Source organism: Pecten maximus, chromosome 2 (genome assembly GCF_902652985.1).
Source record: "Pecten maximus chromosome 2, xPecMax1.1, whole genome shotgun sequence".
In the NCBI taxonomy this organism is placed as follows: domain Eukaryota; kingdom Metazoa; phylum Mollusca; class Bivalvia; order Pectinida; family Pectinidae; genus Pecten; species Pecten maximus.
Window position 1 is genome coordinate 48,737,765 of NC_047016.1, and position 14,591 is coordinate 48,752,355.

A 14,591-nucleotide genomic window follows, 5' to 3' on the forward strand; every position below is an offset into this window, starting at 1 on the left:
TGCTTCTGACCAAATTTGGTCAAATTCTGATCTGTGGTTATGAAGAAGAAGTCAATTGTTGACGGACGGACGACAGACGGACGGACGGACGACGGACGACGGACGCCACTCTATGGCATAAGCTCACCTTGGTCCTTCGGACCAGGTGAGCTAAAAAGCGTTATGTTTTTGAGAGAAAATACCGTAGTACCAGAGACGTGTATATCAGATATTACTGGTGTTTCAAATATTTTATTTTCTAATCTATATCATTTATGTATATATATTTCTATTATGATTAATTTGATAAATCAAATCTGATAACATTTACATAGAACTTTGGAGAGCTTTGATTGACAGAAATCAATGTGTAAACAAATAGGCCGGGGTGATGGATCGGTCATTATGGAGTTAATAACAGTTATCAATAATGCTTTGATTGAGTTAATTAGTGTGTTATTTTAGTTACTATCAATACACTGATGCCAAATAGTATAGTAATTACTGTATGATAAGATGTGTACATCGTATCGAACCCGAGAGCGCCGTGTTTGTTTTGTAACCCTGGAAATAAACAACGTGAAAAGGGATTAAATATCAATCAATTCCTGTTAGGTTAATAATTAGGACTGTGCTATATAGCTATGACAAGCGACTCCACTCCAATATTTTATTTTCGTACATCAATGTAAAATAGTGACTAATGATTGCTTCTTTGGTGTCGTGAATATTTTTACAGTTAATATATATGTTTTGTTCTTGCCATGACAAAACGAAATGGAAAAAGAGATAACTACAAAGATGAAAGCGCCATTGACAATGAAAAATTATAGGTATTTCAATATACTGTATTATGGCGTCACATTGGCATTTATCATAACGATGACCTCTCGGTGTAGCCCTATTTCTCATTTACTGAATAATACAATACATTCTATCTTTAAACTTTTATTTCATTTTAATATGCAATATTTTTGACATTCGAAAACAACCTTCAACATTATATACTTGGAAAAATAAAAATGAAAATTTAATTTAATTGAATATTGCCTAAAATGATCAAACTACCCGAATTATTGCCTACCCCAAAAATGTATACCGAGACCTTTCAAAATGAAATTGAAGAAACCCAAATAGTAAAGACATATGCCTCTCACATAGAGTTAAGGACTAAAGAAAGGTCTTCTTGTGCTAACAACTAGTCGGTAACAACTCTGACATTGCAACTGCCATTTTACTATTTTGAAATTAAATACTTCTTACAGTGCAACCATACGTAACCGAAAAAAGTAATACAAATTACCTTACGATATAACGCATTCCACAGCACACCAGCGAGATTTCATTTTAAATATTGAAAATGGGCCTTCATGACGATTAGCGCCGATGAAACAAAAGAAGCTTCACCTTCCGGACTATCTGGGTTTATTTATTTATTTATTTATTTTTCATCTTCTTTATTTAGCAGTTATAATTACTTTTGTTTGTTTTTGTTTAACGTCCTATGGACAGCCAGGGTCATTTAAGGACGTGCCAGGTTTTGGATGTGCAGGAAAGCCGGAGTACACGGTGAAAAACCACCGGCCTACGGTCAGTATCTGGCAACTGCCCCACGTAGGTTTCGAACTCGCAACCCAGAGGTGGAGGGCTAGTGATAAAGTGTCGGTACACCTTAACCACTCGGCCACCGCGGCCCCTACTATTACATCAAGGGGCTACAAGTAAATATGTATATCAGTGACATAACCCGGATTTGACTTAGATTTGTAAGGCGGGGTGTAATCGAATTAGCAGCAGACGCTTTACCTCTCAGAACACATGGTCCAAATTTACTTGTCATCTACTTTTTCACAGTCTCATACCTTCTTTTCCTATTTTGCTCTCGGTTTATTGATTTCGACTTAGAATTACGGCTACGTTATTATGTCGGTATTCTGGTATGTACATATGTCAAAGTACATACATGTAATTAAAACTATGACGATAGTCCATGTAGATATTCACAAAATATTAACGGTTGCTATCTGATTGCATAACACACTTTAGTTCCTTGCTGTTTGTTATATAAGTTATTTAAGTTTTTAAAATATTGTCCTCAGTATGTGATGAATTGGTTTTAAGGAACAAAGGGCCAAAACAATCCCTCCAACGGACTCGATTCTAGGTTTTCCTCTTAATCTCCCAAATGTCGTCCTAACTGTCCTGATCTTTGCGTCAATACTCATGCACCAAGCCTGTTTTGTCTACCCATTTTACGCTTTTAAAGTACCATGATAATATGTCTTTAAATCCTGTCCCCAGACAAAACCTCCGGTGCTGACTTAAAAGATAATGGTTTCATTTCAAGACGTTTCTGCGCGGTGCCGTATAAATTTTAAATGAAGTTCTACATATACCGAAAGGCATTAGTCGGAAATCTTACATCCATTACATTTATCTATGAGATGTACGTTCTGACTGAAATTTACATTAAAAAAAAATTTGAAATATCGCGGCAGATTTTCTAAATCCAGGAAGGAAATCAGTTTATAGTGAAGTCTCAGCATGTCATTAGATTTAAATATCATTTGGTGGAAATGTTTTGCCAAAACACGTCAATGTATTTATGTAAGTTACATATAGAGTTACTACATGCATGGGAAATGACACGGCGTAGGGAAATAGCTTTAAAACATGAATGAATCACAAAATACCATCCATGTATATATCTATACTAAAAACTGTTAATGTGTGAATCACAAAATACCATCCATGTATATATCTATACTAAAATTGTAACTGTGTGAATCAAAATGTCAACGTTTTTATAAAATAGAATTAGCAAACAAAATGTTTCCAGATCCTTTTGCAATTTATGATCTGTTATTTTGTATATTTGTATGCAATGTCTATGAATTGAATAAAATACTGTTTAAACTAAACAAAATCATTCACTACATTTATAAGCGTCTATACGTCATCATGATTAAATAAACATCTCATTTCTCTAGTCCATGAGAATTAAAATCGGCGGGAGAAAACCCCCCAGAAAATCGCATTTTCAGTTTAATAAATCTTGGTTGTATTCAAGTTAATTGACATCATTGTCTAACGCTATCGTTGAAACAAAATGAGATGTTGTTTGTTTTTAATTATTTTCAATAATTAGGTCACATCACAGCTGGAACGGCAGTCATCCGGAGGCCATTTTCTATACGGAATGAACGCAATCCCTGTTGAACTACATGTACATTTCATTTATTATATTTTATTAAAATACGAGAACTTTGTCCCCATAACCCGTTTTTTAATTCTGTTTAACTACAGTTATTTTGTTTATGTAGTAAAACAGATTATTTCAGCATTAACATGTGTTCTCAAGGTCAATATCGACACGCTGTGTGCAGTGTGTGTGCAATTTCAGATGTTCGAAATCATCCGTGCGTTTTAGAACATGTTTAAAGAAAGCACAAACCTACAAACCTGATAGTCGTATATAACGAACCATGTGAAGATGTGAGTTCCCTCATTAATTTTTTTAAGTGACATTATCATAAAAAATATCTAAGTAGAGTTTGTTCTCTGTAATTCACCTTCGAGATGGTGTCTTTGATACCAAAACACGCGGTCTGATTTTGGCCAGGGATATCCCATTGTGTACACAGCGGTGACCGTAATTTATACTACGTTCATCAAAGATGGATGCAGGCGAAATCGGTGAGTTTCGGTTTTTTACCGAATTTGCTAGTTTATGACAACATTGAAAGTTTCTGAGGCGAGCCGTAGGAAGATTTTAACATGCTGTTTCGAAATATCATATTATATATTCTTGACAATAACCCATTTTCAGGTAAGAAGCGTTGGAAACATATCTCCGACATGACAGTAATATACAACGTGTTTTGAAACCGGCTCACCGTAATATGTTTCGTGGATGACCGTAATACTAGAGGAAGAGTTTTGTTACTGAAGTATGAAATCGTGGTCAATCATTCATACTCACTACTTATATTTAAGTCATTACATTTTCTGTTCTTAAAGCAAATATGGCGGCCACATCAGACTTGCTTAGTATCATTTCTCGTCACCTTTTCATGCATTTCAAACCTTATGGAATAAAAACAATGTACATGATAATGATGAGATATTTTAAAACGTTCCGTTATTGTTTCACTTTACAACGTGCAACAATTTGTTTATTTACTATGATGTAAGTGCTAATAGAATATTTTACATGTAGGCGACATGAACGCATGTAAACATTGAAGCTTTTATTCGTTCATATTGTTTATATTTCTTTGAATCACTGATCAAATTTCAGTTTCGTGTTTTTTTCGAATTTTGTATTTTTTGTGTTTGTTTATTCATACTGGAAAATTACCATTTGGTTTTGTTACGTTCTTTTGCAGTTAACAAATGATACATACAGCTATAGTATGTGTGACATTCAGTATATATATTTATTGCATTTTTGCCAGTGAAATATAGAAAATCAAACTAATAAAACTTATATTTTCACTGCAGCGATAAGCAGTGAAAATATAAGTTTTGCAGTGAAAATATAAGTTTTGCAGTGAAAATGTAAGTTTTCCGTTTTTGACCAATCAGAGCGGACCTTTGTATTCACCTCGTTGAAACTTGACGATTTTTCCATTCAAAGCGGAGATACAGTTTAGATAAATTTGACACTATATTAATTTTCCGATTTTTAAAAATTTTGTTTTTAAGTTTATGAAATGCAATAAAAAGATAATTGAATAGTTTCCCGTTTAATATAACATATATTTAACTCGTATGACAGAATATTTCGATATTTTTCACTCGTGCTTCGCATTCGTGAAAAGATTAATATCCTGTCATACTCGTGAAATATAAGTTATATTAAACGGGAAACCATTCAATATCCTCTGTATATATATGTCCTCTCAATTATGCACAGTAGTGAAATTATACTATACATTATAAATATATAGGCTATTAGGCATGTATAATAAAGAAAAGATCACAATGACAACGTTTTACCAGACATTTCAATTGTAGTTTGATTCTATTTGAATTACCTGAGTAATTAATATGTGAAAGTAATGGTATTAGTATTTATAGTAATGTATGTATCATTAAGCAACTATTGTATTTATAGCGGATCGCTGTAATATAAGAAATCTTTAGTAAGCGTTGTGCTCTAAATGTATGTTTAATCAGTGTCAGTGTATAGTATGTATGTTATATCGATTGTTATTTTGTTACAGGGTTATACATGTACCCTGGTACATTCTCGAATAAATGACAGAGACCTCACCCAGAGTGTACGTTATTTGTATACAAACATGCAACTCTACTACATGTAGATTGCATATAAATCTAGTCCCGGGTTCCTCTGGCCCTTACACCAGACGTTCTTACATACAATGTATCAATGTTTTGCTGTTATCCGAGTTTCCTTTTACCCGAACACCGAACCTCAACATTCTTTCGGATAATTGTCTGGAGTTGCCCTAGCTTGGTCCGTCCCTGACACCAACTGTTAGACATAAGGACATATTTGTGGTGTTAGTCCAAGTCCTGGAGCCTAAACAGGCATCCGTCTGTTAGAATACCCAATTCTTATGTCAGGGTCTTTCTGATACATGTAGCTTACTCATCATGGTTAATAAAACTTACGATGACGTCACATATCAATTGGTTACTATTTAATATTGTTATTATTTTGGAATGTTTTATGTTTGATTGTGCAACAGTGAACCAATAACAAATATGCCAGTATTATGATTTACTTATTCATGAAATTACTTACCTGGAACAAATGAGTAAATTATTGATTTTGTTTTCTGTTGTAACTTTAGAGTGTAAACTGTTTCCTGAATGAATATACTGCAAGTGTGCATTTCTATGTTGTTTCAATTGTATCAATATTTACTTGTATCGTATCTTCTCATGTTACGTAAACTGTGTAGTCACCAGCTACTATTATAATATTATTTTTCAAGACTTGATATAGTGCCTTATTACATAGCCGAGGTATCAATTATAAATTCAACGAACCAAATAACAATCGATGTGCAACATAAACGAAGGTATTGCATGTACAATGTATATGTTTATCATTTTACAGAAATACACGGAATTGAAGGTTCTTTCTTGGCATATTACGGTCATCCTTACTGTCATCCTTACGGTCATCCTTTTAAATTACTACGGTCATCATAGTTTGATATTACTGTCATCTCGGAGATATTTTCCCAACGCTTCTTACCTGAAAATAGGTTATTATCAAGAATATATTATATGATATTTCCAAACAGCATGTTAAAATCTTCCTACGACTCGCCTCAGAAACTTTCAATGTTATCATAAACTAGCAAATTATGTAAAAAAAAACCGAAACTCACCGATTTCGCCTGCATCCATCTTTGATGACCGTAGTATATATTACGGTCACCACTGTGTACACAGTGGATATTGGTATAGCATCAACAACAAGTCATCGGGGCCAATTACAGCGATCCAACAGTCATTGTACAAAGTACACAAATCAAAAGCTTGCTGATTGAATTTGAGCATCAATAATTGTTTTTTTTTTTTTTTTTTTTGTTGTCAATTTTGAGGCTTTGCAGTTTCTGATAGACTATTTCTTTATGTTAACCTAAAGATATTACTGTAACACAGTTTTAAAAATATTTTCACGTCGGGTTGTTGCGGAGTGTATACACATTGTAGAGTTGTAAATGCTTCCCCATAACCACCCCGAGGTTGTTTTTTTCCCCATTATTTTCGTTCATGCAACACTTTAGGTTATATGAAGACGGTGTCACTGTTATGGAGCCATTTGGGAGGGTTTTATAGCGGAAGCACACTGAAATGCTATACCTGGTCATGATAATATTTCACCCTACAAAGCCACACAATAGAGATGCTTGACTACGCCATCCATACTGTCTATTTTAATGTCGAAAACAATAGAGAATATCAACATAAAACAATATCGTCATTCTTTATCAAAATTAAGAGAAACATAGCATATCATAATATTTGTATTAGGACCCTTGGACATGTACAAGGCGTTCTGGAAGGGTAAGCGTCGTCTGTGTATCTAGGTCAAATCCAGGGTTAAGTCATTGGTTTGGTTTGTTTGTTTTTGTTTAACGTCCTATTAACAGCCAGGGTCATTTAAGGACGTGCCATGTTTTGGAGGTGGAGGAAAGCCGGAGTACCCGAAGAAAAAACCACCGGTCAGTACCTGGCAACTGCCCCACGTAGGTTTCGAACTCGCAACCCAGTGGTGGAGGGCTAGTGTTAAAGTGTCGGGACACCTTAACCACTCGGCCACCGCGGCCCCTCATTAAGTCATAGTCTCAAAATGAAACCTAGATCGGTGACAATGGAACCACCAGAGAAATCAACAACCATCGAACATGTCTGATATCAAATCGCAAAAGGAAAAAGAATAATTCTAAACAGGATCACTATGTCGACTATAAGCATTGCCATGGAGTCAGTCGGCCAGACAACTTTTAACTTGGTTTGCTGGTTAGTGCTTTTTAAACTCGCAAAAGTTAAGCTCCATTCGAGATCCCTTTTAAATGTGACAATTTATGACCATATTATCTCAAGATGTCAATCAGTCACCGACATGCCCTAAATGGGATGAGGCCTAGCATTGTAGTACAAGCAGTGACAGTCATACAGAAGGATTCACACACTAGCTTTGTTTGGTTTACCAAGGGTTTGATTTCAATATCGACGACGGACTTTAACTGTTGACATTAATTGAATTCAGCCCAAGCTTAAATCTCGTTTTCGTCATATCTGACAGAAATTCTTTTTGACAGATTGGAAAATTGTGTTAAAATTAGAGGACAAATAAAAAAAAACCTGTGTAATAAACAACTATATGGCGTTAAGTGTCTAAATGTAGAAAAACATAACATTTTTGATATGTTCCTTGATTATTTAAACCAGTAAATGCATGCTTAAATAATTGTTAGTAATATGCGTATCAGCCGAATTAGATGCGTTGACAAGTATTTATTTAGCTGCATTTAAACACATGATTGTTTATAAGGACAATCTGGACAAGGTAGCCGTCATCAAGTATGGCTGAAACATATGCCTTTTGTAGGGTGTTCCGTTCGGGCCAAATTTCCAATATCGCTCCTTCGCTCTTTCGACTTAAACGCGAAGGAGCGAAGGAGCGAAAACACGATGACGAAGGAGCGAAAACACGATGGCGAAGGAGCGATGGAACTTCGCTCCTTCGCCATCGTGTTTTCGCTTCTTCGCGTTTAGGTCGAAGGAGCGAAAGAGCGATATTGGAAATTTGGCCCTAACGGAACACCATACTTTTGTTTGGATTAAACCTCATTGTATCCGAGGTGTCTGGATTCAAAAGTCAAATTAAAAAAAAAAAGACAGATCGGTTCAATCCAGACCTCTAATTAATCAAACATTAATATTACGTGTAGATATTAGCCTTTGGATACGGTCCCTGATGACTCAAAAAACTTACAACACGGGGTTTCGAGAGATGCAGGCAAATAACGACTGAGAGAAAAAAATTATCATGATTAAATTGGAAAATATATTTCCTTGTTTACGATAAGAAGACGGTGTTCTTTGCTTGTTTTCAGTTGGAGCCATTGTCATTTTCATTTTTAGGATACAATTTAACCCAGATTTTACTAGATTTGCCCAGCGGGTGAAGCGGAGGACGCTTCTGCTTACGGAACACTTGCTTTTATTATCCATGTATTCATGTGTTACTCTCCATTTATCAATCTTGACTTCTTTTCTGGTCGATATTCTCTGTTTCTGCGGGGGCCACGGTGGCCGAGTGGTTAAGGTGTACCGACACTTTATCACTAGCCCTCCACCACTGGGTTGCGAGTTCGAAACCTACGTTGAACAGTTGCCAGGTACTGACCGTAGGCCGGTGGTTTTTCTCCGGGTACTCCGGTTTTCCTCCACCTCCAAAACCTGGCACGTCCTTAAATGACCCTGGCTGTTAATAGGACGTTAAACAAAAACAAACCAAATCTCTGTTTCTGCACATTCACTGTCGAGAAGCCGGTATCCGACGCCGTCATTAAAACGGTCCCGATATTTTGTCGACGTACAAGCTCCGCTACGGTGTTCACATGATGAAGCCAGACTTGGTGCATTTTTGCGTTGACTGAGAATCTTAATGAAGAAATAGAAAAAAAGAGCTTCTTATACATCTTCCCTGTTACCAGCATACCTGTTGGTGACAAATGATGACTGTTATCTGCCTCCTCCTTTGCGGGATCTGTGTTTGTTTTCATTCCTTCTTCTTTTGTGGAGAAATTGGCTGTCCCAATGAAGAGGCCTGCTGTATCTTATAGCGGGTTTATCGTGTATGGTGACTATGACTTAAAGGGCCATTCCTTCGCTCGGACATCAGAAACGTGCAAAATGTCTATTGATAAAATCTATGTCCGAATGAGGATTATACTAATTTTTGTGCTTACTAGTAATGAAAGTGACACCAAAATGAACAGAAAAATGACGTTTCACACACACAAATACCGTCAGCTTTTGCGGTAAATAGTGATATTTCGGGTCGAATTGAGAGTTTTTATGATGTTAGACTTGGAGCACTTTGGTTTCCTTTGAGAGTGAAACTGTCGTATCAATTTAAAGGTTATAACTTTAACGATTTGAAAAAAATACATACCTCCCATTAAGTTTCATTATGGCGATGCACACTTTTATCAAACGAAGGAGCATCTCTTCTTCTGAATCGGGGATCCCCCCCTCCCCCCTGTCTTTTGCTTAAGAAACGCTGAGGAAACCCATTTTATCTGCTGCGACACTTCAACACTTAAGATCTTCAAAAAAAAAGAAAAAAAATCTTTACAGATATATAAGGTTTCAGTCCTTTCAATCATGTTTTTTGAGAGATAGAGACTTATCAATCTCTAATTATGATGTCTATGTGTTTGATGACATATACTTACTACGATATTCTGTCAGTTCGTCCGCTCGAAACCATTGTACATGCGCAATAATATTGACGCAATCAAATGACATTTTGCGAGAGTGAGGTCATGTCATTTAAGCCGTATTAATCAACTGTGTCGGAAATGGCACTGGAACATGCCATGAAAGATGAGACAATTGTTCGTCAAAATTCGGACAAGCCTCTCCCACAACTCTTACAATTTTTCGGCCTAGCCGTATAATATTCTTTTGCCCCGAATATGACGCCACAGGTGGCGTTACTGGTCAAGATGAAGTATGTGATTGGTCAATGTAGCGGTAAATGCAAAATGCAGATATGCAGTTAAAAACGAAACAAAGTTAAGAATGCAAGCTGAATAAGTGGATGTATCTTTTCAAATGAAACATTGATAAAATTACATACCTGATTCAAATGCAGTCTTATTATCACCAAAAAAGATTCAAACTGATATAATTATGTTATCCTGTTGAAACGCATTAGTTCGTTAATGTATTTCACCGGCAGTTTTACATTACAACCACCAGCATTAAAACTATGCCGTTTATCTTTTTTAAAGATATTTCTTGTTTTTATGTGTATATAGTATAAATAAATAGGCAAGGAAAAAAATAAAGAGGGAAATAAGAAGTTAACAATGAAGCTGTAAAAAATAATTGTTGATACTGATATTTTGTATGGTCAATTATGAAAGTGTTGCTATGGTAATACTACTGTTATTCCATCTTGTTACTGTTTGATTATTTAAGCTTGTATTATTACGTACACTGGACAGGTAATTAAATAATTGAATATTAGTTGGCGTAAATTAACAGCGAGCATATGGAACGTTAAACTTCGGTTAAACTCGCTGAATTTTTCCGTCTAGACTTAAGTTCGTAACTACAGCACCTTAGTACGGCAGTTGAAATCACAAAGATTTTTACACATATGGCATTCTCCGTTACAACTGTATTTAATACTGAACAGGCTAGGCTAAGAAGGATAACTCCCAAAAACAACGGTACAAGATGAAATATAATGAGAATGATGAAATTGTGAAAATTAACCGGTGTCTAATTTTTATTTCAAAGTCTTTTTGCGGGTCTGGTGGCGAGGTTGTCCAACAATCTATTTTTACATTCTGTATTGCTTTTGCTTATAGATATATCTTAAGTACTGTAACCAAATTGAGTATTGGGAGTTACACTAGCGGGTGTGCTAATTGTTGCAACATTCTGTTGTTGTGTTAACAGATTGAAAGACATTTACATTGAGTAATTTTGCCCAATACTTAACAACACTGAAATCGAGAGCGACAATGATGTGATTCAGGATGTGTAATGATCCTAAGTGACGTCACCGGTCGCGAACGGCCATTCCCGATTTGGGAAGAAGAGAGAAGACGGAAGTATTTTTTGATCAATTATTCATGAACACGTATTAATTCTATTTATATCGTACGAAAAAAAAAGAAAAAAAAGAGAAAAGAAACATGTGTTGCTCTCATTTCACATTGAGTAATTTTGCCCAATACTCAACAACACTGAAATCGAGAGCGACAATGATGTTACTCAGGATATGTAATAATTCCTGGTTATATGGGAAAATTGATTTCTTTCCATGGAGCTATATAAGTCTTAGTTTCGTATTTGTGAGTGATCTATGCGTATTTCTTTGAGATTTGCTGTATGTCTCATATAGTCTCACGATATTTGTATATTACATTTCGTTTAAAGATTTTTTTTTTAAATTTTACCCAAGAATAATTTAATTTTGTATGAAACGCGCATTTTCATTGGCTGAAATAATTTTGTTATACCTCCATAACAAAATTTTTGACGTTGCGAAATGTAACGTCATTTTTGATTGGCTGATGACGTTGCGTAGTAATTTATCACAGAAAAGAGTTCGCCAAAGAAAGTGAAATATCTTGGTGTGTATAAGACGAAATTAAATTATAAGAATTAACATTAATTATTTTTTTCTGTTATACAGTCATAACATAAAAAAAACTGGAGTGTACTCTCTTCATTAACCGCTTCGCGGTTTATTTAGAGTACACTCCAGTTTTTTCTGTTATGACAGTATAACAGAAAAAATAATTGATGTTAATCCTTAATTAACATATTGCTTTTAAGTATCCCGTATTTTCAAAGAAATATGCATGCAAATCATAATTTTATTCTTAAGAGATTGACAATATTGGACATAAGACTTTGTTTACCCGAGAATATCTTCATTTTCCGTTGATACAGCCGATGTTTTCCTGGCGACCCCCCTTTGAGGTTAAGGTGTATCTCTTTATAGAAATCTGTATTTCATGAAACAGATGACGATGTTTTCCTGATAATCATCCTGCTTTCTCCGGGAGTTACGTCTGTAGGTTTGCCGAGATACCAAAATAAATTGACCATTAAAAAAAAAAAAAAAAACAAACAAAAAACAAGAGGCCCAGAGGGCCTGCATCGCTCACCTGGTTTATTTGAGCAAACATCAAATAAATACGGAAGCCGAATAGGACCAATGAAAAAAAAAAACTTAGTTGGTATCATTAAAAAATAAATAAAAAATATCGTATATACGAGTTTCTTTCTCGTATATACGAGATTATTTCTCGTATATACGAGTTTCTTTCTCGTATATACGAGTTTCTTTCTCAGTTATTTTTTTTCATTGGTCCTATTCGGCTTCCGTAAATAAATGATTATGTTCCATTTGCTAATAGCTTTTTTTGTTGATCTATGATTATGTTGGTGAGATCTCAACTGCTTCAAAGATATAACCCAGAAATAAAGTCGAGAATCCTCATGATTGTTTTTATAGAAATTTTAAGTCCCTTGGGGTGGGGAACCCTGGGCCTATTTTTACATCAGGATTGTATTGTCTCTTGATGCCCAGCAAGACTATATATGGTTATGGGGTGGGGATCTGAATTGTTTCAAAGATAAAACAAAAGAAATAAGTCTTCAGGGGTAGGGAAAGACCCAAGGCCCCGGGGATAGTGTGGGGTGGGGAAAGACCCAAGGCCCCGGGGATAGTGTGGGGGTGGATGGAGGAGGGGGGGGGGGGGGGGGGTCAGTCCCATTATTTGTATAAATTTGAATCCCAGCCTCCTGGGGTTGCTACCACTGAAATAGCAATGTCATTCATTGCTTAGTTCCAGAGAAGAAGTCATTCATATAGATATTGCCATATTGACCCCTTTTGGCCACTTGTACACTTTTGAATCCATAAGGGCCAATAAAGATGCTATCAATCAAATATGAGTGATGTACATAACTTAGTTTCAGAGAAGTCGTTTATACACTTTCAGACCCGCCCCTCAGTCCCCTGGGGTCAGCTGGACCGTGTATAGTGTTTTGATTGATAGCCATCGCTTACTTCAAGACAACTAATTGTTTATAGCAATTTAGCCAAATTGTCCCCTTTTGGTTCTGTCCCTCAGGCCCCTTGGGGATCAGTTCCAATATCTCTACAACTTTGAATCCCTACCCCATGAGGATGCTGCCAGTCAAATATGAGTGATATCAATTACTTATAGTTCGAGAGTCGTTTTTTTATCAATTAAGCCGAATTTTCCCTTTTAGTGTTTAAGTGTAATATTAGTGTTATCCATTGCTTAGTTTCAGAGAAGTAGTCGTTTATATCAATTTTAGCTAAATTGACTCCTTTTGGCCCTGCCCCTGAGGCCCCCGGGGGTCAGATCCATCATATGTACAATTTTGAACCCCCACCCCATCACAATGCTATCAGACAAATATGAGTGATATCCATTTCTTATGTCCAGAGAAGAAGTCGTGTACAGTGGAACTTCGTTAACTCGAACTCGGATAACTCGAATACCCCGCTTAACTCGAAGTACCCTCGCCGGTCCCGGCCGAATTCTCTCTTTATCTTAGTAAAAAAAACTCGGATAATTCGAATTCGGATAACTCGAAAAACTCGGATAATACGAAGTAAAAATTTGGTCCCAATAATAAAAATCCTACTTGAAATGTTCGAATAACTCGAAGTATAATTTTCGTCGATCGGTGGCAAACGCCGACATTTTTTAAGAGCTAAATTCCGTTTGTAATACTGAACATATCGGCACTACTAACCTACATGCTATTATAAGTGTTTCATAAATTCATAAAAGAAATTGTCGGTTGAATCTTATAACAACAAGTCTTGGTGATAAAAAGTACTGCTTTACTTACATCAGGTAATTTCCCAAGGCGGTCGCCGATATCAGTACACACGATAGTCAACAACTCATCTACCCGTTCGCTCAAGCGGAACTAATCTCTGACACACCGGTAGATCTACCCGGCTGATGTTTTTACAGGTGTAGAAATGACACAGTCACCGGCGCCTATTAAATCTTTAAACTGCTGAAACAATAGCGTAATTACTGCCGAGGTGTTCAGAGTACAACTGTAACGGTCAGTGCTGTCTATTAAATCGGATAAAATGCCAACTCGGTTACAGTAACATTTTATACGCACATGCGCAGCCCAACTTCCGGTGCTAATACACATGGAAATGGCGTGGTTATCAATAAAAAGTAAGTAGGCCGATCAAACAGTATTTTATATATGTCCAATAAAAGGTAATGGTTCTGTTACGTTTTGTATGCAATCTGTGTTAAACTTAAACGGTTATTTGTTTTGACATTAATAACTTGTTATTTTGT